General features: G+C 35.8%; 1 protein-coding gene across 2 annotated transcripts in view; it reads right to left on the bottom strand.

Annotated features, from left to right (window-relative positions):
- Nucleotides 1-24,493, bottom strand: part of LOC114355930 (uncharacterized) — a 121,941-nt gene that overhangs the window by 57,076 nt on the left and 40,372 nt on the right. The window lies entirely within an intron of this gene.

The raw sequence follows: 24,493 nt of genomic DNA, 5'->3' as shown, positions 1-24,493 counted from the left end.
AAGTTTACTAAGGTACCTGCATGCCAAATTTCAAGCGTCTAACTTAAGCGGTTTAGATTTTTCATACAAAAGGAGTTTCCCGCTAATTCCCGTTCCCGTGGGAATTCCTAAGTATACTATAACCTGCCCAGGAGTATGAAGAATAATTGTACCAAGTTTCGTTAAAATCCGTCGAGAAGTTTTTGTTTCTATAAGGAACATACAGACGGACAGACAGACAGACAGACAGACAAAAAATTTACTGATTGCATTTTTGGCATCAGTATCGATCACTAATCACCCCCTGATAGTTATTTTGAAAATATATTTCATGTACAGAATTTACCTCTCTACAGATTTATTATAAGTATAGATTATGGAAATTCCATTTTTATTATCTTAACGTGACTATATTATGGAAATGTAATAACTAACATGCGTGTAAATTTTATATCTACCTACAGGTGGACAGTACTGGAGACTGAATTCCTTGCGCTGCTTCTTCTCAGCACTGGCCCATATTACAGTCCCGAAGCAGTGGTAGGGTTGGGAAGTGTAAAAGTGCTCTTTGAGAGCCTTATCATCACCATCATCATCATTTCAGCCATAGGACGTCCTCAGTCTGAATATAGGCCTCCGCCAATGATTTCCACAAAGGCCGGTTGGTAGCGGTTTTTTTTTTCAAATTCAGGCACTTATACACGTCCCAAATATAGCTTGCCCTACCACCACTTCGGGACAACATATAGAAGTGGCGGAAGAAACTCAGTCACCTTTTAATAAATCATTTTGATTTTTTATACGAACACGAGTGAGGATTTATTGTTTCTTCTTCACGCAATAACCAGAGGGCGGCTTTTTGGACTAATCTATCATCCAGCAGTGGACTATGAAAAGAAATAAAATAAAATAATGATTGATTGACATTTAATGGTATTAGATATTAGTGTTTTTGTAGGTATAGTATCTATAGTAACAACATTAATACGGGTATTTAATTATTTGATAATATCTGTCATCGTGATAAGTAATTACATTAAAACGCAATTAGGTAGAAATGCAACAAGGTCGTTCAAGGGCACTTATATTGGTTTTTAATTTGCACCTGCTTATCATAAATTGAAAATTGTTACTAACACGATTATGGACCCCGGTCTGACAATAATTTTTTTCAATTTCAATAAATAAACATATTTAGCATGGCCGTGGCCCGTGACCAACTCAATGTTCCACTCCACGAGTGCTCTAAGAAAGGCTGCAGTGCGGGAGGAATGGCGAATTATTGAGGCTTGCCACCGGACCGGGTGTGACGACGACGACCACTCTGGCAAGAGTGTAGCGGTGAAGAAGAACATGGTTCCCATGGATGTCTTAGGACTAATAATAGAGCTATCGTCTGTGGTACTAAATGGTATGGAAGCTGTACATTAAATTTTCGGATAGATCCAGTTTATTCTGTATCCTATTATTGATACCGTTTGAGCGAGCTCGCGAGTCTCTTACAAGATCAAACAGTTTTTCGATATCTTGTGATCACTTATCGTTTCCACCGTGCTATGCCAGAGGTTTATGAACAAGAAGATAGGGGTTTTATACAGTAAAACCCCAATCTTCTTGTTCATAAACCTCTGGCATAGCACTTGGCCGCAACTATGAAGGGATTAGCACATTGGTACAGGCATCAAGCTAAGCATTGAAGGACCATAAGCCGTTATAATAGGATCGAATATGCAACAAAATCTTCAGTCTGACGTGCTGTCAACTGTACAAACAAATTATTTGGCAAAGAAATCAGTGCTTGCGAAGTGTTATCGTGTATTGTATCTTGATGTACTATAGGCACCTACTCGTATTATCTTAATACTTAAGACTATTTAATCAGCCTACTTCTCTTTATCATCATTTTAACATCTAGAGCTAGACGATCGATTAGGTATTGATTAGTTTTAGGTACTATGACTGCGGTCGATCATCAAGAAACTTGCGAATTTAAAATCAGTCAAGTGCGAATCGAACTCGTGCACTAAGGATTTATTCTGCAAACATCCCTGTCCTTACATTTTCTTTTCATTGCCTATATTTCTTAGAAAATGTATTCTATTTGAGTCCTTGGCGTTTGTATTTTTACATTGCATTATGCTTCGACCACACCAACGTGTGCAGACCGCTATCGGCGCGATCATAGGTATAGGGAAATGACAGGTCGCGTGAACTGTCATGGGTCGCGCGACCAGTCATTGGCCTTTGATGGCCTTTAATCACGCGCGCTTCCCTGCTACCTTTACGATGTCGTCGGTCCACCTTGTAGGTGGACGTCCCACGCTGCGTTTTCCGGTACGCGGCCTCCATTCCAGAACCTTGCTGCCCCATCGGCCGTCAGTTCTGCGTACTATGTGCCCTGCCCATTGCCACTTCAGCTTGCTAATCCGTCGGGCTATGTCAGCAACTTTGGTTCGTTTACGTATATATATGGACGCAGACCGCTGCCAATCGATCAACATGGAAAGCATTGGGGGAGGAGGCCTATGTTCAGCAGTGGACGTCCTATGGCTGAAATGATGATGATGATGATGATGATGACGATGATGATGATGAATCACGCGCGGCGATGGCGATCTGCACGCGTTGGTGTGGTTGAAGCTTTAGACGTTTAATTTTCATACATCTCTAAGAAAATTCTAAAAAAAAGCCTCCTTGATCGACAGTACAACAATGTGTAATCCGGTAAGGTCTCCTTAAGCAAGGAACCCAAAAAATTTATGTAATCCGAATAGTATAGGTATACACTTACCTACTTAGTAACTAATCTGACCGATAAAATCTTTGTAAACTTTGATTAAGCCCGCGCGCCCGTGCTATTATGATTATGATTAGATCACATTAGATACCGATTATTTTCTTTCTAGACAATGTTGCCAAGAAGAACAGATGTAGGTATGTAAAAAGTTATCAAATCTCATGTATTTTATTTTATTTCTTTATACAGAAAACCACAGCTCTTTATAATAATAATACGAACAGGTATTTTTATGTTCTTACATATAGAGCCGTGTGGTGACGGCAGAGTAGAATACATTTGTCACCAACCCCGACTCTTCCCGCGGGTGTCGTAAGAGGAGACTCAGGGACTACACATCAAACAGAGAACGGGCAGCAGCGCTCTCTGAAAACATCAATCTTTTATACTGCCCTCTCCAACCCGCCTGCCAAGCGTGGGGATTATGGCAAAACCCTCCACTTTAGTGGAGGAGGCTCATAGTCCAGCAGTGGACTGTAAAGGGCAACAGCCAGATGATGATGATGATGATGATGCAGAGCCAAGCTTCTAACTCTACCAGCTCTAATTCTAAACCTCAGGCCGTTTTTCTATCGTCACGGTGAAAAATGTATTCACTGTTACTTTTCTATTATATGTCCCAATAACACCGATTTTAATAATACCAATATCCAACAGATTTGTATTTAACTTGTTAAACCAAATGGGAAAAAATAAAACGGTTTTTTTAAATTCCACCGACCGTTTACAATAAAGACGGGATTCGCTTAATAGCTTCGCGTTAAACTGTTAGTTATTTGTATGCGAGGATTCCAATTATTGGAATGCAAACAGAATCTTTAATGCCCTTTTAATTTTTCCAATACAAAAGGATAAGTCTCTCGGCCTGTTAGTTCATTCGAGTAATAAATCCAGCTAATTATTTATTGTTGTGGCTTTAAATGCCTTATGAGAGCTTATGAGGCTCCGAAACACGCTTTAATTACTGCACTTTAATTATTAATGCGAACAGCTAGGGACTGGAATTCGTTGCCTGCTGCTGTCTTTCCCGAAAACTTTAATCCGGGCCTTTTCAAGGCGAGAGTGAATAGGCACTTACACGGCAGATATGTACCATCCTAGACTGCATCCCACTTAACATCAGGTGCGATTGTGGTCAAATACCTGCCTTGTTTTGCATTAAAAAAAAACTAAAAGGCCAAAAATTCCGCCGTTTCGTTTAGGAGTTCCTGCCGTTTTGTTCAGGAGTTCCTATGGCCACCTTCCAGTCCCATCATCAGACCAGTTTGATGGTACATACCACAATATTGTATTGTCATCTAATCTACATATAATTGCCAAGTTTCATGATGATACAAGAATTAGATTCCATTACATAGTTACATATACGGCGATCTAACAAATAGTGTTAAAAATCATGAACGTGGCTGGTACGAATTTGACGGGGCAGTCAGTTTAATATTTTGAGCCTAACTTATACATAGAGGAGCTTATGTGCGTGCCCAAAAATTATGTTTTTTAGGGAATGGCTGTCCTGGGCTGGACGTATTAAAGTCGCAGCTTGATCTTCCGCTTTTATCATTCTACTGGAGTGCAGGTGCGGTTTACTTCCCCAGTCGATAAAGCACATGATGTCGTGCCCTGAGTGCCCGAGCAACTGCACTCAGGAGGATTTAATGAATGCTGCTGACAACGCCACTCTTGTAGCGGAGTTTTGGGCTGACACTGTGTAGGTTTGTTGTCGACACGATAAGAAGAAGATTCCACTGCCACTATCCCAACTATAATATTATAAATGCGAAAGTAACTCTGTCTGTCTGTCTGTCTGTCTGTCTGTTACGCTTTCCCGCTTAAACCTCGAAACCGATTTTGATGAAATTTGGCATAGAGATAGTTTGAGTCCCGGGAAAGAACATAGGATAGTTTTTATCCCGGTTTTTGAAACAGGGACGCGCGCGATAAAGTTTTTCTGTGACAGACAAAATTCCACGCGGGCGAAGCCGCGGGCGGAAAGCTAGTCTTCTATAATTCGTCGGTCTATCAAGCAGGAGGATGTTTGTAAGAAGTGGTCTCTATTCAAGATCGAGAATCCGAATTTACTCCAATTTTCATCGGTTCTAACTCAGAATTCCTTTCTGTAATGTGACTTTAACCTTCAACCGGAGCTGCGGAGGTCTCTATGTCTTCATAGTTACAATGTATGTATACCTACCTATAGCACATACTTACATAATAATCACCTAATATTATTATCAAAATAGGTACTCAGTAGCTACCTCTATACCACAGCTCTGAAAAAATTAGTTACCAGGTGGTGTTGCTAACTACTATACAGGGTGACTTTGTAATCAGTCTCCAAATTTTTTTAATAAACTCTTTAGAACAATTTGACAACACAACTTTATCTTTTTTAATTATTTTTAATCTTGTTATTTCTCGCAAAAAAAAAATATTGGAAGTCTAATTCGCGTGTGCCTATATACATATTAAGTTTTAAAGGTTATTGCTTAATTTCGCTCACCATTATGTCTATACCTTAGTTCTTTAGAAATTTCCCTAAATGTAAACAAATATGGCCAACTGACATTGACGAATTTTTAGTCTATGTCAGTTGATCTACTAGTGATGCGACAAAATCTCTCGTTAATCGCATCTGTAAATGTCATTTACGGACTGCAACAGACGATTATTAGATTTTTAAAGATCGTTTGTATAGTTAAGATCAATCCCTCTTCTGATTGATGTTGTGAATAGTTGTGATCAGTAATGTGATCGTCAAAATAGGATCTTAATCAAAGAANCATCTCAGTTAATGTTTCAAAGGAAATTAAGAACTCGTTTTGATTTATTATTGAACAAGGAAAGTAATTGTATGTACAAGGAAGGGAACTTAAGTAGAAGAGAGGAATCGTTTGAGGAAGGGGAATATGTTTATTGTAGAGATTACAGAAACCCTAATAAGAAAGTTTTTACTAAATGTGTTATCGATGAGGTATTAGGAAAGAGAACATACTTGTGTAAAGTTTTAAATGAAGGTTTAATTTGGAAAAGACACTTAAATCAGATTATTCGTTCTGTACCTTCAGAAAGTAAAGATATTAATGATTCCATAGATTCTCAAACTTTACCTTTAATTAAATGTAATGATAACTTTAATAGTGAAAAAGAGTCTAGTATTATTTCAGAAAATGTTTCAATTCCTGTAAACGAGAAAACAATTCAGGCATCTCCAATTGTTTCCTCGGGTAGAACTGTAGAAGATTTAAAGTTAAATAGTGATAATATTCATTCCCCAACAAATGTAACTAAGGATAAAAATGTACCAGGCAATTCTCCAGTTCCTGTAGTCCGTTCACAGAGAGTCCGGAGACCTCCTGTTAAGTTAGATTTATAAGTACTGATTGGAATTGTAAGAGGGGAGTATATGTTATGTATCGTTATTTTATATCGGTATTTAATTTGTTATTATAAGCGCGTATCCAAACGTAGCTGGTTTAAAAGCATTATTCAGGATGTGTATCCGAGATTCTTTCTTCTTGATACGCCAGACAAAATGGCGATAGGCAATCTTGTAAGCTCTGTGTTTAATCGAAAATAAAAGACAGTATCTTCAAATAGAAACAACTTTTATTTACGTCTCCAAGGCGGAGACATCACAGGGCTGTTGAATGCTACGCGTTTGAAAAGAAGAAAATAGTTTCTGTAGTTTATTCTACAAAAATATGATTCGGATAACATTTGAAATTGCTCTATTTTTTTTCCTTTTGCTGTAAGTTGATTCGTTTAAGTTACGTTATAGCATACTAGCTGCTATGATGTCTAAATATTATGGACTAGCTGATGGATGTAAACAAGTAAACAACACGCAACACCTTGTTAAAAATAATCTACAAGCATTCTACTTGACGTCTTGTAGTTTGAAGTAAGTATAGCTACTTTACTATATATACTTACTTTGAACAAAAGAACGCAGTGTAAAGCCAAATAGGAAGAAAAAAACAAAAGAAAGCCAGATATTACTGTGAAGACGGGCCGCTATCTTTTTTAGCGCGAAGGTTGATAACTTGATCATCACAGATAAAAAAATAGCTTCCAAAACGCCTCGGGCGCCATTTTTATCAAATTTAGCGCTAGGGTCGCTGCGTTCCCGCGCAAAAGGGGTCAAGGACCGCGCGCCACTACCAGTTTTGAAAAACACTGATTTTATCGCAAGTATTGGTTTTAGTAAGTACCAGTAATTTTATGCGTTGTTAAGGCTCGGGAGAGGGGGATCTTAAGTACCTATGTAGTTATTCTTGTGGTAGAGTGCGGTTTTTTTAAGAAAAAATCTTGTAGATTCACAAAACCTTCTCAAAGACTTCTGCTATAGCCACACATAATAGAGTAGAACGAATTCTATCAATTATAATTTTAAATAATTTTTTTAAACTGGAATTTAAGTTTGTTGCAAGGGACTCCTTCCAAAACACGCATGTAATGTCTTAATTATTCTTAAATCCAAATAGTTTTGTGTACAAAGGCTTATTTATTTGCTACATACTTTTCCTATCGAAATGGATGAATAGTTCTGAGATTACCCTTGTTTACATTGAGCAACTTAACCGTGTTTAATTGCTAAAAATGTGCAGCTTATCCACTGTAAGTTCAATTTCTTTTCAGTGCTTACTACTTTTTCACAAAAATCCACGTGTAAATACATTATAATGTCACACGTGTGACACCGACCGGTCGGTTTAGGCCGCAGTACTTAGCAACAGCCTTGGCTGGTCGCGTTGAACCGACCCTACATAAATATGTATGCGCGCACGCCGCCGCGGCATCAACACGACTGGTTAGGATTTATTTAGTCGTGCTATGGATGCAAAGCTGGAATTGAAATGAGGGTTTGTCTACTAGCATGGTCGACTTTAAAAGACCCTGGTTTTTATTAAATAAATCATTTTTTTAAAGTAGAGCGTAGAGTCACTTGAATAAGTTAAAGATTTTATCTTAAATAAAGAGTTGTGTGCACTTTAAATTGGCAGAAGTCCAAAAGTAAAAAATAAAACAAAATTGCTATGTAAATTCTAACAATGTCTTGTATCGCCATTTCGATATTATTTATCAATACAAAAAACCCAGTGTTTTCATAGTCTGAACTTTAGTATTTTGTTGTTACATCAATCTCTACAATTGATGACAATGTCAAATCGAAAACATCACAACCAGAAAGTACAAAAAATATGAAACCATATTCAGTTTCCGTATCCATACTATTACGCCCTTAACCTGTGATTGATAAAATATTAAAATTTGGCGTTCATGAATCTGTGATTGGAATAAATAAGAAAAAACGCTAAGAAAGAATCATTATTTTAAAGTTTGAACGGTCCTCCCAAATACGAGCCCGTCTTAAAATCCGGCCTATTTCCACTCTATTTCTTTTTTCAGAACCACTACCTTCAAAGAGTTTCATTCCGACACAATACAGATCGGTAGGCGTGATAGTGTAGGAGTGGAGAAACGTAATTTGGGCGGGGAAGAATGCTTCAATTCTTCATTTGCTTACAAATGGTGAATCATGGCAGTGGCTGGAATATTTTGTTAGTGAATACGAAAATTACAATACAAAGCTTCAGTATTTTGGTGAATTTTTCACGGTAAATTTTGTAAGTTATTTAGGAATGTAACTACGACATGAAACGTTAATTTCATGGTACATTATGTATTTCGTGTTACATACTTACTTTAAATTTTTTATACGAAGACAAGGTAATTTAGTACTTATTCCTACGCAGAATTAACGTAAAAAATATATAAATGAACCCTTCATGAAGTCTACGAGATCAAATCTATCGATATAAACGTTACTTTGAAAAGAAAATATAAAAACTTGTCCAGCGATTGATACTTCAAACAAAAACCAATTAAATAAACAGAAAACAATGATAAAACGATATTACGCCTCAAACTTGTTCACTTTCCAGTTTCTCAGAGCATTAAGGAGATTACCAAGGAACAGTTTTGCTTCATCATCAAATGACAGCCGAAGAAAAAAGCAAAGAAGTATGTGCCCGCACTGAGGCTGACTAAGGAGATTTGACATTTCCTAATGGATTAGTTTTTTAATAGTTTGATATTTAATTTGAAGCATAACCTTTAACCAACGGTGTTAGGAATTTTCGTATTACTTTACTTTAGGATGTAGAATCTAGACAAACTGTTAAATCATCTTTATTTTGGAAGTCATTTCCTGTAAAAACTTCAATAAATCGTAAGAGAATTTAGTAGACGACATTGTAATCGCCATCAATTGAAAGCGATCGCTTAGAGTTTAGACAAAGACTCTATCAACAGTTCCAGAGTTAAACTTGGAAATTGGTGCATTTGATAAGGGAAAGGAAAGGAAACTACTTAGTAGTGCATTACTTGGAATAATTTAACTATTTTCTAAGTAATTTTAGTAAAGTGCCGGAAGTGCGCGACACAAATGTGTGTTTGCCGACAGCGCTCGCTCCACTAAAGACCGTGCTTATAGAAAATTGAATAATAGTCACTGTCCCAGGTCGGTGAACTACTTTAAAATGGGACGTTTAAAGAAAAGTGTTGAGTAATAAGTACAATCGGCTGTGTAAGTGGTGCAATAAGTGAATAAGGATTGTTTTTTCACTATTAGGTACACTTCACCTAACATTAAGGATTGCCTTTAGTACTATCTGTAGGTATTATTTACAGCCTCGAGCCTCAATAGAAACAGAGTCGTAATTGTGTTTTTTTTTTAATAAAATATCTCTACATTCACGTATAATATGCCACGGTAATATAAAATAGTGAAACAGTTAGTTGGCGTAGACTGTTAGGGGAGAGTTCGGTATATTGTACCGCCGGGTAAATTGTACCACCCTCATATTTCGTAAAGTATTTATTGAATGCCTGTAATGGCAACACTCAGCGATACACAACTAAAATCAATTAATATCGGCCATGTGGTTTTTGCCGTGACAACAAACACGTGTGTTTTATTTTGAAAAGCATTTTTTCATTGTTTTNAATTATACTGTCGGTCTAGACAAAGTGCACAATAAAATCGTAAACCAGTCGAAAAGTGGTCGAAATGCCTTTTTTATGTGACACTCGTCTGTATAATAAAGCTGAGCCCCGATTACGGTAACTTTTAACGTTTCCAATCCAGACACGCTTCTCGATTCTGCGATACGATTGGTCGTTCAACAGCGTACGTCAGCTGTTTTGACCAATCGTATTGCAGAATCAGAAACGCGTCTGGATTGGAGACGTTAAAAATTACCGTAATCGGGGCTCTGAATTCAAAGACTTCTTCGCAAAGTGTGTTGTTGCATTCAATGAAGAAAAAATAGATTGTTGAATATAACCTCGTTTATATTTTATTTTAAATTAATATTATCAAAGTAATTAATGGTCATTGAAATAATTGAATACTTGAAATAAAATCGATAAAATTTACAGATTATTATCTATGAATATTGTCTATGACTTACAGATTTTCCAGAGATAGGACCTAAATTTCAACGTCAAATGTCGATTTGACATTTTAACATGAAGCACAAATTTTCACCATCCAAATATTTTGTTAAAATATTTTGTTTTCAATGTTAGATTTCATATTTGTTTCATCATGAGAATAAAATTGGTTTCATGAGCTTGTGAAATAATGTGTATGATATTAAGAAAACGTGAGTATTAAAGTGTAATTGTGTGCACAAGTGTTTGTTTACATCGATGGAAATTTCTAAAGAATTAAGGTTTATTAAGCTTTGCAGTAAACTGTGTGTACGTATTTTTCTATGAACGAAGCAAATTATCCACGTGTGCCAATTTTGAAAATCAATAAAGTTACTGATTCTGAGTCGCTCCTGAAAATTTGGCCACTGATACAAAAATCACCCTGTATAAATATCTAGGCACACCTAGACTTTTTTATCACTAAATTGTTACTTAAAAACCACAATCTTATGATCAATATGCGAAAAATTATCGCTGATAATAATCTGTTGATAAATAATTTATCTTGTTTCCAATAATCTTAAGTATCAAATAATATTATAATTTTTCCTATGACGCGACTTTGTTATCAATTATCAGCTTTATCTCATAACCAGTCAACACTGGTATTGATATCGATATTATTATAATAAAATTAGTCATAACAAAACTATTATTAAGTATTCACAGACTGTGAAATAATTTACTCCATATAATTTATAACAATTTTTAATAAAAACCTTAACAATAAAACTGGACCAGCATTTAAGTCTCTAAGAAAATATGATTTCAATTTTAAAAAGTTATACCTTAGGTTCTGTTTCATCACAATAATTACTAAAACTATTTAATACCTTAATGCTTAGTAACTTGAAACCAATAACGTAGCAGTTTAAGGTTCCTAAAAAACATAGCATAGTGGAATAACTTTTCTATAGTTAACTGTTGCATTAAAACATTGCAATCATATTATTTTAAATTAATATCAAACTTTTAAACATAAGGTCTGCAAACTGACTCCTATCCTGCTAAATGCACCGCCAAAAGAGCTGAGTCCATATTTGATCCATTTTATCCGCGGCCTACGAAAATACTCGGACACAGCGACATTTCGGACGGCCCAAAACTTTGCGACCGTCTGGCAACTGAATTATCACCACAGAGGTTCTATTCCGCAATACAAGACAAACATTTTAGTCTATATCCTTCCCTTTTACTCCCTTACTAAAGCGCGCTCCACGAGAGAGACAGATATAGAGAATGCAAACGTCGCGTGCGGCGCGGGTAGACCCGCAGCGTTTACCAAAACAAAACTACGAGTACCCGCAACTTAAAAGCCCGCGTATGGGCTTAAAAATTCAATTTTCCACCGGCTTTCGGAAAGATTTCATTCGGATTTTCGCAATCGGTTTTCTGCGTGTAAACAAATTACACCCAGTCGAGTGCGCACTTCGTTTATTTTTCAAATAACTATGAAAGCAGCTTCTCTTTAACTACTTATAATGTGTTAGAAGCGTAGATCACACACACGCCTATTACAGGGCATCATAAAATGATCCTAATATTTTTCAAAATGCATTCGCAACCCAAACCTAACAATTCGTTTACGCCAACTCAACAGAAATTTTCAGGCAATCAGCCTCATTTTATCAGCTCTAATGCTTTCAAACCGATAATTCCTCCACAATTTAAATTTGGCCTTCCGCATAATCAAGGCTACAAACCCTTCCAGCAATATGGAAATAAACCTTTACAAAAATTCGGCTATTTCAAGCCTCCGCATCAACCAGGTTTCAGGCCGCCGCAGCAGTTCGGCTACAGGCCTCCACAGCAGTTCGGATATAGACTAGAGATGAAACGGATAGTGGTTTGGCCGGATACCGGATACCGGATATCCGGCCAGCTGCTAGGCCGGATAGCCGGATATCCGGCGGCCGGATAGTTGGCCCATTGTCTCGTTGCATGTCGTGACGAGTATAGCGCCGCACAGGTGCTTTGAACGCGATCAGTCTATTAGTAGACTAGACTAGTCACACTTTTCGAAAATCGAATCCGTCCGAATAGAATATCAGATTTTGCCACTTGTCTAAGGGGCAGATCAATTCAATTTCGGTTGCAATAGTGAGTGTGTGATTGAATAGCGAAAATTTAATTAGTTGCATAATCATCAGACCATCAGTGAAAAAAAAATCGCCTATTTTATTTGGCAATATTTCGACATTAACAGATATTTACTATTTAATTTATGTATTCGTCAAAACCAATTTATTTTTCTGGGCTATTCACTCTAGAATAGCCCAGAAAAATAAANAATTAATTCTAATATAATACCATTAAAATCTATCCATGACACCTTTGCCCTAAGAAGATGAGATTGTCCAACAGTAACACTTACCTGGCGTGATCACATTAAGAACAAAAGAGAACAAATCAACAGACAATGGGACTTTTCAAGGCAAGAGTGTATAGGCACTTTGTACCATCCTAAACTGCATCCTACCTGCTTTGTTATGCACTAGTTGTATGGAACTTTACCAAAGGATTTTGAATTTTTTTTTAGTAAATCATATTTTGAAGTTATAATAGCGTAGTTATGTTTGACTAACAATAAATGAAAGCAAAAGACTGGCAAAGTAGATTAGGTACAGGTGTGCGTTACGATAATTGGAATTACAAAACTTGTACTCAAAATCGTGATAACCTGTAAAACAATATCGATTGTCTATGTTATTAACTACTGTTCCTTTTCGTTTCCTAATTTGTTAAGAATGTATCGCATAATATTTTGCCATAGTTTTTTTATAGGCTTGAAATTTATTGAAATCCAATTTAGTAACCCTGTGGTACAAATTATCGAACCGGTTGGCTAAATTGGACCGAAGCTCTGAACTCGTACTTTGTTGATTTGTGCTAAATATACAACAATCATGTTAATTAATACTTGTGAAATAGTAAGTTGAATAATGTATCTTTTATTATATACCATGGACATCAGCAAAAACAAAAGAAAACTATGTGTAAAATGGGATTGAAAAAATCTGGTCCAAATTAGCGGACTCTCCCTTATTAGCTTTGCAAACTAACTCGGTCATTCTTTGCATGCCATTTTTTCACACCTTGTATAATTTTAGATTAATTCCCTTTTGTTGTGAAAAGATGAAAATAAAGTTCATTTTCCATTGGAAATTTGCAGGTAGAATAAGTACAAGTCCTAACAAGTAACATTCGTGAGCATGAATTTTGTTTTTAATTAGCGAGCAAGTACATGCTGCCAACAAACAGAAAATATATCGGCACTAATTTTAAAGGCATTTCAATTGTTTTTGTATGGGAAAAGATAAATATTTAACGCAGCTGTCGCATAAATAATATCAGTTTGCGGTGTTTAACGAAGATTTAATTAACTTTTCTCCGTTTCACACCCGCCGACAAGTCAGGCAAAAAGTGCATATAAGCTGTACGAACACATCGCCTTGGCGTGTATAGCGCTCTAAAAACTTCATTTGAGCACTCTCTACTTCAAACAATGGACACGCGCTACGAACCCGCGCTCCCACGACTCGAAACTCAATTACTACAATTTAACCTTTAACACCACCGGTTAAAATTCAAACTCCAGCTCCGCTGTGTAATTTACGCTGAAGTGAAGACTCGCAAAGTTGTTTGCAGTTAAGATAGCGCTTAATGTGACTGATTTAGGGTTGAAAATGGAGTGTGATTATGACAAGGGCGCATTCCTTGCGCGCATCCTTGACAGGTATTCTGCAGGGAGCGAAGGGCGCTAGGGCTGACATAAACCGAAATTAAAAATACAAATAAAATTGAATCAAGTAACGTTGAATCTCTGTATTTAATTATAACTCGAACGCATTTGAGAGGTTTCCGAACATTTTAATAAAGAAAACTTTACAAAAGTACATCATTACTTTGTGCTGCTTCGCCTTCACGTGAAGTTAAAATCGAACCGTCCCGTTTCATTGTAGCGGAAAGTGGGGCTTTTAATAGCGAGCTAACAAAGCGGCTAGGCAGTATAGCTATGGATTCCTTTGACAAAGAATTTTAAAAGGAAATTCTTTTGCAAAGTTACGTTTCGCAATTTTATAGAGGCTATCTAAAATATATTTCACATCTATTATGAAGCATTTTAGCTACTATGGAACACAATATAGGTGATAGATTTATCGAATAGAGTAGAGATCTCAGGAATGTGGATATTTTATTGTGTTCTAATTTAATTTATTTAATCAACAAGTAACATTTTGTCATTTCTAAAAATATTTTTTTAAACATCACATAATAAGAGCTTTATCACGGTTAGTTTGATGTATCATAAGAGGCTGTAATGTAGAGCCTGATATGGTAGGCCTATCGATTTTAAACAATAAACTGTCACCATAATTATTTTTTTGTTTACAATCTCACGCGTTATATTATAAACTGACGGAGTTCATAATTTCACGTTGAAATAACCATATCTATCTACCTAATCTTCTTAGGCAAGATCTTCAGCATCTCACCAAGCAAATCTATTCATAGTCGCGAATCAGCTGTTTACTTAGGCCGAGTTGCACCATCTAACTTTAACCGTGACTTTAACGATAACCGGTGTATTTTGTATGGATTTTGACAGATTTTTGACGTTTGTCAAAATTAAAATAAGATGGTGCAACCAAGCCTTAGAGTGGCAGCCCTCAGCCCCACAGTTTAATTGACAAACCGGGGCGCAGTCACATCGTATTCTCAATAGACATTTTTTCACCGCCATAACCCGGTCACCCGGTCCTGCTGTGATCGTCTTGCTTTATATGGCAGAAGACTTACATCAAGCAATTGAAGACCATGCGCTGTTGGTATATGGTGCATATTTAAAGGTGTAATCAATTAGCGCGCAGAAATGAATATGTCATTGTTTGTCAATCAATTATGTACTTTATGTGTACAGCGTTAAGTCTAGATTTGCTTGATGCTGTTTGAATCTTCTGCCGGCGTATGCGCCACTCGCGTGCACCCTTAACGACATACGTCCATGTTGGGCAGATGTAATAGTTTAGTAATTGACTGGTACTTCGTAATTTGCTTTTTTAATTAAGTAGTTGTGTTAGTTTTTAACATTGTCTTCTTCGAACACTTGCGAGTGTATGTAGAGGTATAAAAAGTGCGGTATAAGGCTATTCTTGGTGCTAAAGAGAGCTTTTAGCTAACTATGCCAGTTTAGTATAGCTATTTCTATATTTACTTGTAATAGTTTGTCTTTTTAAGTTGAAACGTGCGATAAATCGCTATTTTGTACATTACCTGTACATTCTTAAAAAATAAGTATTTTTCTGAAGGCAAGAACTGTATGGTGGTCAAGATCTACTTTTTTAAACTCTTGCTTAAATTTTTGATTAAGTTTAATTTTGAAAAACTCTAATAATTAGTTTGAGATTTACCCGACAACGACTCCGACTTCCTTCGTATTACGCATACGAAAATTCATTACCTCCCCTCATTTGGATTTAAATCCTCAAAGAATAATTTCAAGTGACAGCACGGGCCCATTATAGCACAGACTACGGAACAAACATGCCCTTGGTTCCCGAACCCCCGCTCGTTACGCTGTCCAAACATCGTCAAGTGGGCCATTAGTGGCACACCATGCGTTTGATATCAATGACTCATTTGGACAAGGGAACGCAGGATTTACGCCGTCAAGTTATAAGAAGAGATTTGACGTAAAGTGCACTAAATTAATGCCACTTGCACCGAATATCTAAGAAGATACCTACCTAGATGTTAAATGTGCGAAGTTTTCCAAATAGGTAAATAGTGTAATTTTCTTGAAGGAGTGTAGAGTTCGTAGGGTGATGTTGATAAAGATGCAAGGACATGAGCAACTCCGGTGATGATCCAGCACGGCAAATAAAGAACGCGTTTGAGTACGAATTTTACCCTTTACCCACCCTTTACTTGTAGAATTCAGTAAAAAAAGTGTAAAAAATAGAAAATAGACAGATACATAGAAATTGCTGTGACGTAACCCTGTATGTGACAAAAAAGGAAAAAAGTATTTCATGATATCATCTCTGGCCTGTGAACTGGCTAAAAAAATGTGTGATTGCGCAGCGCGCTCTACAATTAATAGCATCGCAACATTTGTTTGTGAATACAAATGTCAAATTCTAATAGAGGACGCAACATTGTAAAATTATTGAAGGGATATTAATTACGTAGAATACTTTAGCGGCTTCAATTATAGGTAATTTATATGATTAATAGTTTAACGTTTGAAATTGAGGATATACTTATACTACGTATAACTATAAACTAACCGTATCCTGAAGTATTAAAAGCGCGCGCGAACGCCTGCCAGTAGAGAGGTCAGAGAAAATGACACAATACTATCGTAGTGACAGGTTTTAAACTGCAGAAAAGATACCCAGTAATCAGTCTAATACGAGATACTCTAGCGATATTACTTTTCGTTATAGTTACGATTTGTTAGTCACATGCTTTTATCATGCTTTGATTTCGAATCGAAACCAATTTTTACTTTTATTTACAGGGTTTTTGTGACGATTGTATGTTTGTTGATCAATAGAATGGTAAAAACCCTCGGTGACAATGTACTAATGACCTAAGCACTTCGCCTTACTTTAGACACTGACGCAAAAGCCCTGGGCACAAGATAGGACCCTCAGTGACTCTTACCTAGGTATTTAACTTAACTTTTAACTTTACATTGACGCAGAGGGTTTTTAATTCCATTTTTTTTCTATTCTTTTCAGATAAGGCCAACATAAAGGTCCATCCGTCGTTATGACCTAACTCTGTGCCCTAAATAGGCGCTGGAGCCTCATTACGAGTCTAAACAATGCGCCCGGTTTCACCCGCTTTGTCTGGACGCCCATTGTTGACCATTAGACAGGGAGAAACTGGTGTTTTATTACAGTTCATGTCAATTTTAGATTAGGAAAAAGTTTGTTATTTGTTATTACAGTAAAAACGGTCATTGCTTTAATTACAAGATAAGTCTGACAAAACACCATTAATCGAAAAACTATATTTGACATTTGGCTGTTTATTGCCTGTTTAATTATCAATCAAAAAAAGGTAGCTCAAACCAATACAGCGTTATCTGGAAACGCAGGAAAAACTAAGGTAATAATATAAAATATACTTGTATGCAAATTGACCTGCCCCCTTAGAAATGTAGCAAAACGAAACGAAATTTGTAATTTCGAAATGCCTTCACTCAGGTTTGCATGTGATCCATTTAGATATCCGATTTAGAATTAGGGTTTAGGATGTTCCATGACGTGATTCGATTTTCGGAGCAGTCAAAATGTGCCACTTATCTAGGGCCACTGGAAGATTTTACCATTTCTAAAATCATTACGTCACTTGTTTTAAGTTCTAACTCATACCCTCATATCCGCGCTGCTATCGCACCCTCAACACAATGACTCCTGACAATCGTGACACAACAAAGCCCTACTTTGTTGTATAATTTCGAGTGACGCGTTGCTGACTGATATCAAGTGACAGCATTTGATATGTGGTTGACTTTGAAGTAACGGGTTGTTCCCCTCTCTAATTTTTGGGTTTTTATTTGCATTTACTACTTCGTGAAATAGAATCGAAAAATAACAGTTATTCCTGCATTAGAGAACATCAAATGTATAAGCATACTCGTACAAATATCAAAAAGGTTTTCGTGTTTATTACAAACAAAGGTAATTTATTAGGAAAGAGCGCGACTTCGTTAGAGTTTGGTGTTATTCTGATGTAACACCAAGTTTTTGCATAAAATAGTAATAAATTATTACTTACAAACTTTTGCATTCATTATGTATATTAGGAGGAAGTAAACAAACATTTACAGTGTTGTTATTACCTACTTGTTAACATTTGTTTGTATTTTTATAAAAAATGAGAGTGAGGACTGCAATATCATATTAACCTATGTACGGTAACATAAATGTCGTGTCGACAAACTGTCCAGTAGTTTAGTAGAATTATTAAACCTGATGTAACATATTGTAAATATGCTTTAGGGACTCCCACAGAAAACTTTTTCGCTCTACATCCAAATTAAAATTGATTTTCTTCGATTACCTAGTCGAAAAATCAGAGCATCCAAATCAACGAGGTCATAATGACAAATCATTTACGAGGTTCGTTGGAAACAGAAATTAACACAGTAGCACGAGTTAGTTGTTTGTGCGGCCGAATTAACGTATTCCAACCAACACGGTGCTTACATCATCGAGAACTAACCCGGTCACGTTAGGGATTGACAATTGTAAATGTTTGGTGGACTTCATTAGTGGGGGAAAAGGCGAAAATAAACAATCCTGGATAGTCCACTTTCAGAATATTCTTATAAATGTGAAAAATCTCGTACCCAGTGAGTCAAAGTCAAAGTCAAAATTTCTTTATTTGTTTAGACTAATAAATAGTTCTTACAAATCGTCATTTTGCTCTTAAGGAGCCTCTACATGTCTCATAATCTTTTTACCCTACCAGCGCTTCGAGACCAACATTTGGCAAGTGCTGAGAAGAAGCGCCGCAACAAACTCAGTCACCACTGTCTGCCGGTTAATATAAATAAATAGAAATAGCAGTAGTAGGTACATTCGATTCAGGAGCAGTTCACCGAATTTACCATGCATTCTTGTATAGTGTATCTTATAAGAATGGGTATACAAAATTGCGTGGTATATTAAACAAGGTAGTGACGTGCTAATATCTAGACTTACAGATTACATACTTAAATACTTGTAGAAATGACTCGCATACATAAGTTGGAATAACTTGGATTGACCAGTCCCCGAAAGCAGCGCCTGTTCACAGACATGACGAGTGAACCAGCCATCGCTTCACTCGACCATATTAGAGGGAATGTAACGACCCGCCTCAGAGTACCAATATTGTTAGTGTTCCGTCGGAGATAAACTGGCCATGGTAAACTGTCATACTGTCAAATTCATATTTTATCCTTGTCAAAATGAGAGGATAGAACCGGTAGCATTCAATCTAATAGCTGAAATGAACGACAGATAGTTGTAGAGCCAAAAAAAGAGGAAACGGAATTACTCAAGCTTATTATGTCTAATGGCATCAAAACTTGACCTTCACTTATTGGGTTTTTATTGCTGGTCAAGCTATAGATTCTGGCTACACAGAAGTTGCAGCGGTGGGAACGAGAGGTGGGAATAGTCCCGTGTTAAGGCATCAATTTGTAACTAGATACATTTATCTATCTATATTTTGCGGAGAAAATCAAATATTTCACCACCTGAATTTAAAATGAACTCGCCTGAAAATATGTTTTTCATTCAACATTATCGCTTGCGGTTCTGTCATCCATATCCTATAATTAACATTATAAAATAAATATGTATTATTATTATAAAGAAAAGTTCTTGGAAAGTGTGAAAGCGACGTCGGAATGGATATTTATTGAACTCGAGAAACTCAAGTGTACAGCCGTACTAAAAGTTTTCTCCGACGTCAATACATTTTCACCTATAAGTAATACTTACAAGATCGGAGATATCATTGGTATATCTATTAGAAAACTATGGCAATCAGTAATAAAATTAAAAAACATGGCATTGTATACATGAAATGAAAAATTTCAAATAAAATTGCAATGAATCCGCTTTATTATGACTTAACTACTAGAAAAAGGGCGCCTAACTGTCGAATCGCGATTCTCCCATAGAAAAACTACGAGTAGGTATAGTTACTAGCCTTCAATTTGTCACTAACTCGTTTGACAAGGATTTTAGCTGCTTATATGGTTTTTTTATAGTTATAGAAATCTAGTTTAAGAACTTCCTTTGTAAAATGATAATAAATGAAAAAAAGTTAGTTTTTCAGGACCTGAAAATGAGATTTATAGAAGTTAGTTCCTCGGAATTCTTTAAAAATACAAGTAACTAGCTAGTATACATAATGCTGCCAACTACGTAATAATTTGCTCGTATCTATAAACGACTAGCTGGAATTCATCAAATATTGAAATAATACAGATTCCATGAATCTACGCTATTAAGTTTAAATCGAGTTATTAGTGTCGATTTAGTTAACTAATTGACAGTTTAAAGCCCGTATTAACCACAGTTTAATAAAACGCGTTTTATTTTAAAGGATGTAAACATGTGATGTGAGCTAACAGCAGATGTAGAGGGTAATGTATTTCGGATGTATAAAATGCGTATGGCGTTGTTTAGGTTTTGTTTTACTTCGCATCAATTGTTTTTTTTTGTTACTTCGCTTTGCACAGATAACTTAATCTTACGTATAGATTTCTCATTCAAAGAAAGCATAATTTGAAGAAAACTTGCGTTTTTCGTGACTACAAATTACAATCAAAATCACAATTTCGATGTCCAGTCCGATCCCAACTAATATTATAAATGCGAAAGTAACTCTGTCTGTCTGTCTGTCTGTCTGTCTGTTACGCTTTCCCGCTTAAACCTCGCAACCGATTTTGATGAAATTTGGCATAGAGATAGTTTGAGTCCCGGGAAAGAACATAGGATAGTTTTTATCCCGGTTTTTGAAACAGGGACGCGCGCGATAAAGTTTTTCTGTGACAGACAAAATTCCACGCGGGCGAAGCCGCGGGCGGAAAGCTAGTTAGAAATAAAATCGGAGAGCAACAACGGTACAACTCGCACTTATCGATTTTGTTCTTTTTTCAACGACTACACCTCACCTGACCGCGAACATGATTCCGGCCGATAACAAACCGAAATTACGCGAAAAAAAAACACTAACGACTTAACATTTTACAGTTTTTAAAACAAAATGGTTGACAGCATCCGGCGTGCGTCGATTCGCCCTTTTTGCCGCGTTTTTCTTACGAGCCATCGTTCTCGGGGTGTTGACCCCGCTTCCATTTTGCTCAGCATCTTGCATAAAATGATAACATCCTCTTTACGTAACTTTTTCTTCTGGCAAATTAGTTTTTCTCTTCAGCCCCAATCTCGACATTGCTTTGGATTATGTAACTTTAATTTGACGTGACAGTATGAAAGGAGAATCCACTAAAGATATTCTTCCAGTCCCTAATACCTTTCTAAGTGGGATATCTTTAAAATGGGTTTCTGTGAAAATATTTCGTCGTATATTCAGATACTCATACTACATAGAAAATGTTTTGTAAAGGTCGTTGAAGATTGATTTTTAACAAGACATGTTTCAATCATCCAACCTTTTCAGCAAGAATAAACTTACCTATTCATCGAAAACTAATAATGAGATCCAGACTGGAAATCTGATAAAAGCTTTTTGCCTTTATGAAAAAACACAGAATTTAATCATAAGATTTTCTTCTAATAGAATTTTCAGAATAAAGTACATAAACATGTTTATGTCTAGGCCTAATTGGGTACTTTTACTTTATTATATTATTACACACACACACACTAATAATTTGATCGATAAAATAATAAACCAATTTCAATCAGTTTAATGTTAAAATAGGTAACCACATGACAAGAGACGCATATTAAACTTGTTGCTACTGTTTTCCAAACTCGTAAGAGAATGATTTATGGATTTCAAATCAAATAATTTGAAATTGATCAATAAACCTAATTCCTTCTATCTTTCTGTGTATTTTTTTTTCCTTTTTTACGACAGAAGTGAAGAAATGGAAAAATAACTCAGTCAAGACCGGGAATGGCCAATAAGAAAAAGGCCAAGGCAATATTGCGATGGCGATCTTTTAGTTTCCCTATTCTCACAACACTATCAATTTATTCAAATTAACAAAGAGAAAAAGCAGTAAAACTTTATCAAAAGGCAGATAAAGGCTCAATCTACATATGAATCCCAAGACCTGTAATTATACTGATCAAGATAATTACGGTGTCGTATTAATTAATCAATTAGGTGCGTTCGCAGACGTTTTTCTCCAATTAGCGACATAATTGTCAGTTACAATCGAATTGAAATGGCAACGTTATTAATTGCATTAAATTCATTTGTACGTCTGTGGAATAAATTACAGGTTTGGTAATCTGTGTGAACGCTCGAAATTACAGGACTATTCGAAGGCCTGCGGTGGTATTGTGAATTTATTTATATGTATTGATAGATATTGTCAAATTACTTTAGCACGACCAGTTTACTTAGTTCCTCTGTAATCCGTTGGCAACATGATCTTGTTTTACTTTACTTGGTGTACAATTCGTTCGATTAATAGGAACGTTATTTATTTTTTAGATAGATTCGGAAAGTTGAGGTTCAAAGAAAACGGGTAACCCAAGGGATCTACGGATTGGAATTTAGCATAAATTGGCTTGAAGTCACCATAAAACAAATGAAAAAATTGTACAGAAGTTTATTCGTTCTATCTAAATGAAATAATCGGTTGTTCTAAATGTGTAAATAATGTGCACATTATAGTAAATTATTCACAATAATCCATTGAAAAAAAGAGTCAAACTTAGTCCCAAACACTTAATTAAACGTTTCCTTAAGTAAGTATAAAATCTATTTACAAAAATCTATTACAAAGCATTATTTAAACTAGTTCTTAGTAAAATTTTCTAGTACAGATCGATTAGCAGTTATATCAAACTTCCTTTGATATCGATTTGTGATGGAATTACCTAGTTTATAATAAAATGTAGAGAATACGATGAATAATTACTGACACGTAACATTTACATTTATTATGCATTATAAGTGTATGTAGCTATAGTTAACTTTAACTTTTTCCGTAAAACATTAAAAAGCATAAGCTATTTCCATAATGACTCAATCAATGTAATTACATTCAGTAGTAAAACTTCGTACAGTTACCATCAAAAGTAATGACAGTTAATGTCTGTAATACCACTTGATTCAGGTTTAATTTTGTTATTGGGCAAGCCAAAGACAAACTCCAAGATTCTGCATTTCAAAGTGCTATTAAATTTTAATGGCATTAGTTGAAATTTCTAGATTTTTAAAATCTACAACGTTTTAGTTTCAAAATAAGTTTTTAAGGCACAAATGTTCTAGACACAAAGAATTGCCGCAAAGATTAAAAAAGATTTGAAATAATGCTATGTGTACAAAGTACAGTTTATTGCAAGCAAGCATAAAACCAAATGTTATTTACGCTTTGCTAGTTGACATTATTTATTTTGTTAAATCTACGATTAGTTCACTGCTGCCTTTATTAGTGTGCACACACATTACATCATTGTATCAAGTCGAAACAGTAAATCAAGTATTTCAAGTCTTCGAGTGTTGTTATTATCAAGATCACCCAAGATACATCAATTTAATGTATGGACCAGTCAAGGGCTCATGAATACACTATGAATGGTAACTAGTGCTATTAGTAATTTTAATCTGTGCTAGGCTTGTGCCACTAATTTCGCTACTGACTCTACATATTGAAGCATAATCTTACACTTCATTGACTGGTCATATTTTTACCTTATAATAATTATGAAGTATGCGAGATATTTTTTGTCTCCGCATAGTAATTATTTTAAGCATTTTAATATTAATAGTTTTGCTTTGTGAGTTAAGTTTTTAATGTGAAATTAATTTCTCCATCCTCATAATATTCAGTCATTAAAGTTGTAATAATAGGTACAAAACAAATACTGAAAAAGTCAGCGTTTTACGAATGTTAATAAAATAATAAATATTCGTGAACTTTTAAATTATTTATCATAATGGAAATAAAATATGGCTCTATATCATTCAATAATGATTTCCCCGTGGGACATGACCTTTTTTTTGGAAAATTGATATCACCACGATATACAAAACTGTACAGCCCGTGTAAATAACGTTGAATGTAATCTAACACATGAAGGCTGAGTTTGCACCACCTAACTTTGACCGTATCTTTATCGATAACCGGTGATTTTTGTATGGAGTTTGACAGATTTTTGACGTTTGTTTAAGTCAAAGTAAGATGGTTCATCCCACCAACACAGCTTAAAATGTTCTTTATTTTTTCTTCGTACAAAAATAGTGATGTACAGTCGATGGCACGTGAAGCGGAATACAGTAGCATCTTATTTATTTGTAACAAATATGTAAGTCTGCAAACAAAATTCACAAAACAGTGTCCATATTCCCACGTGCTAGCTAGACAAAGGAAAATTCGCTCAAACACATTCACAGGCATGTACTATAAAAGGCGTTACTTTCCGAGCCTGATGGAAAACCGATGTCGGGCTTATACCTAGCGAGTATACTGCACTAGATAGCCGTAGCTGTTAGGATCGTGTT

Source organism: Ostrinia furnacalis, unplaced genomic scaffold, assembly GCF_004193835.3.
Source record: "Ostrinia furnacalis isolate ACB-3 unplaced genomic scaffold, ASM419383v2 OfSCF2576, whole genome shotgun sequence".
NCBI lineage: Eukaryota > Metazoa > Arthropoda > Insecta > Lepidoptera > Crambidae > Ostrinia > Ostrinia furnacalis.
Note: the sequence above shows the minus strand (reverse complement) of the source record. Positions and strands in the feature narration are given on the sequence as shown.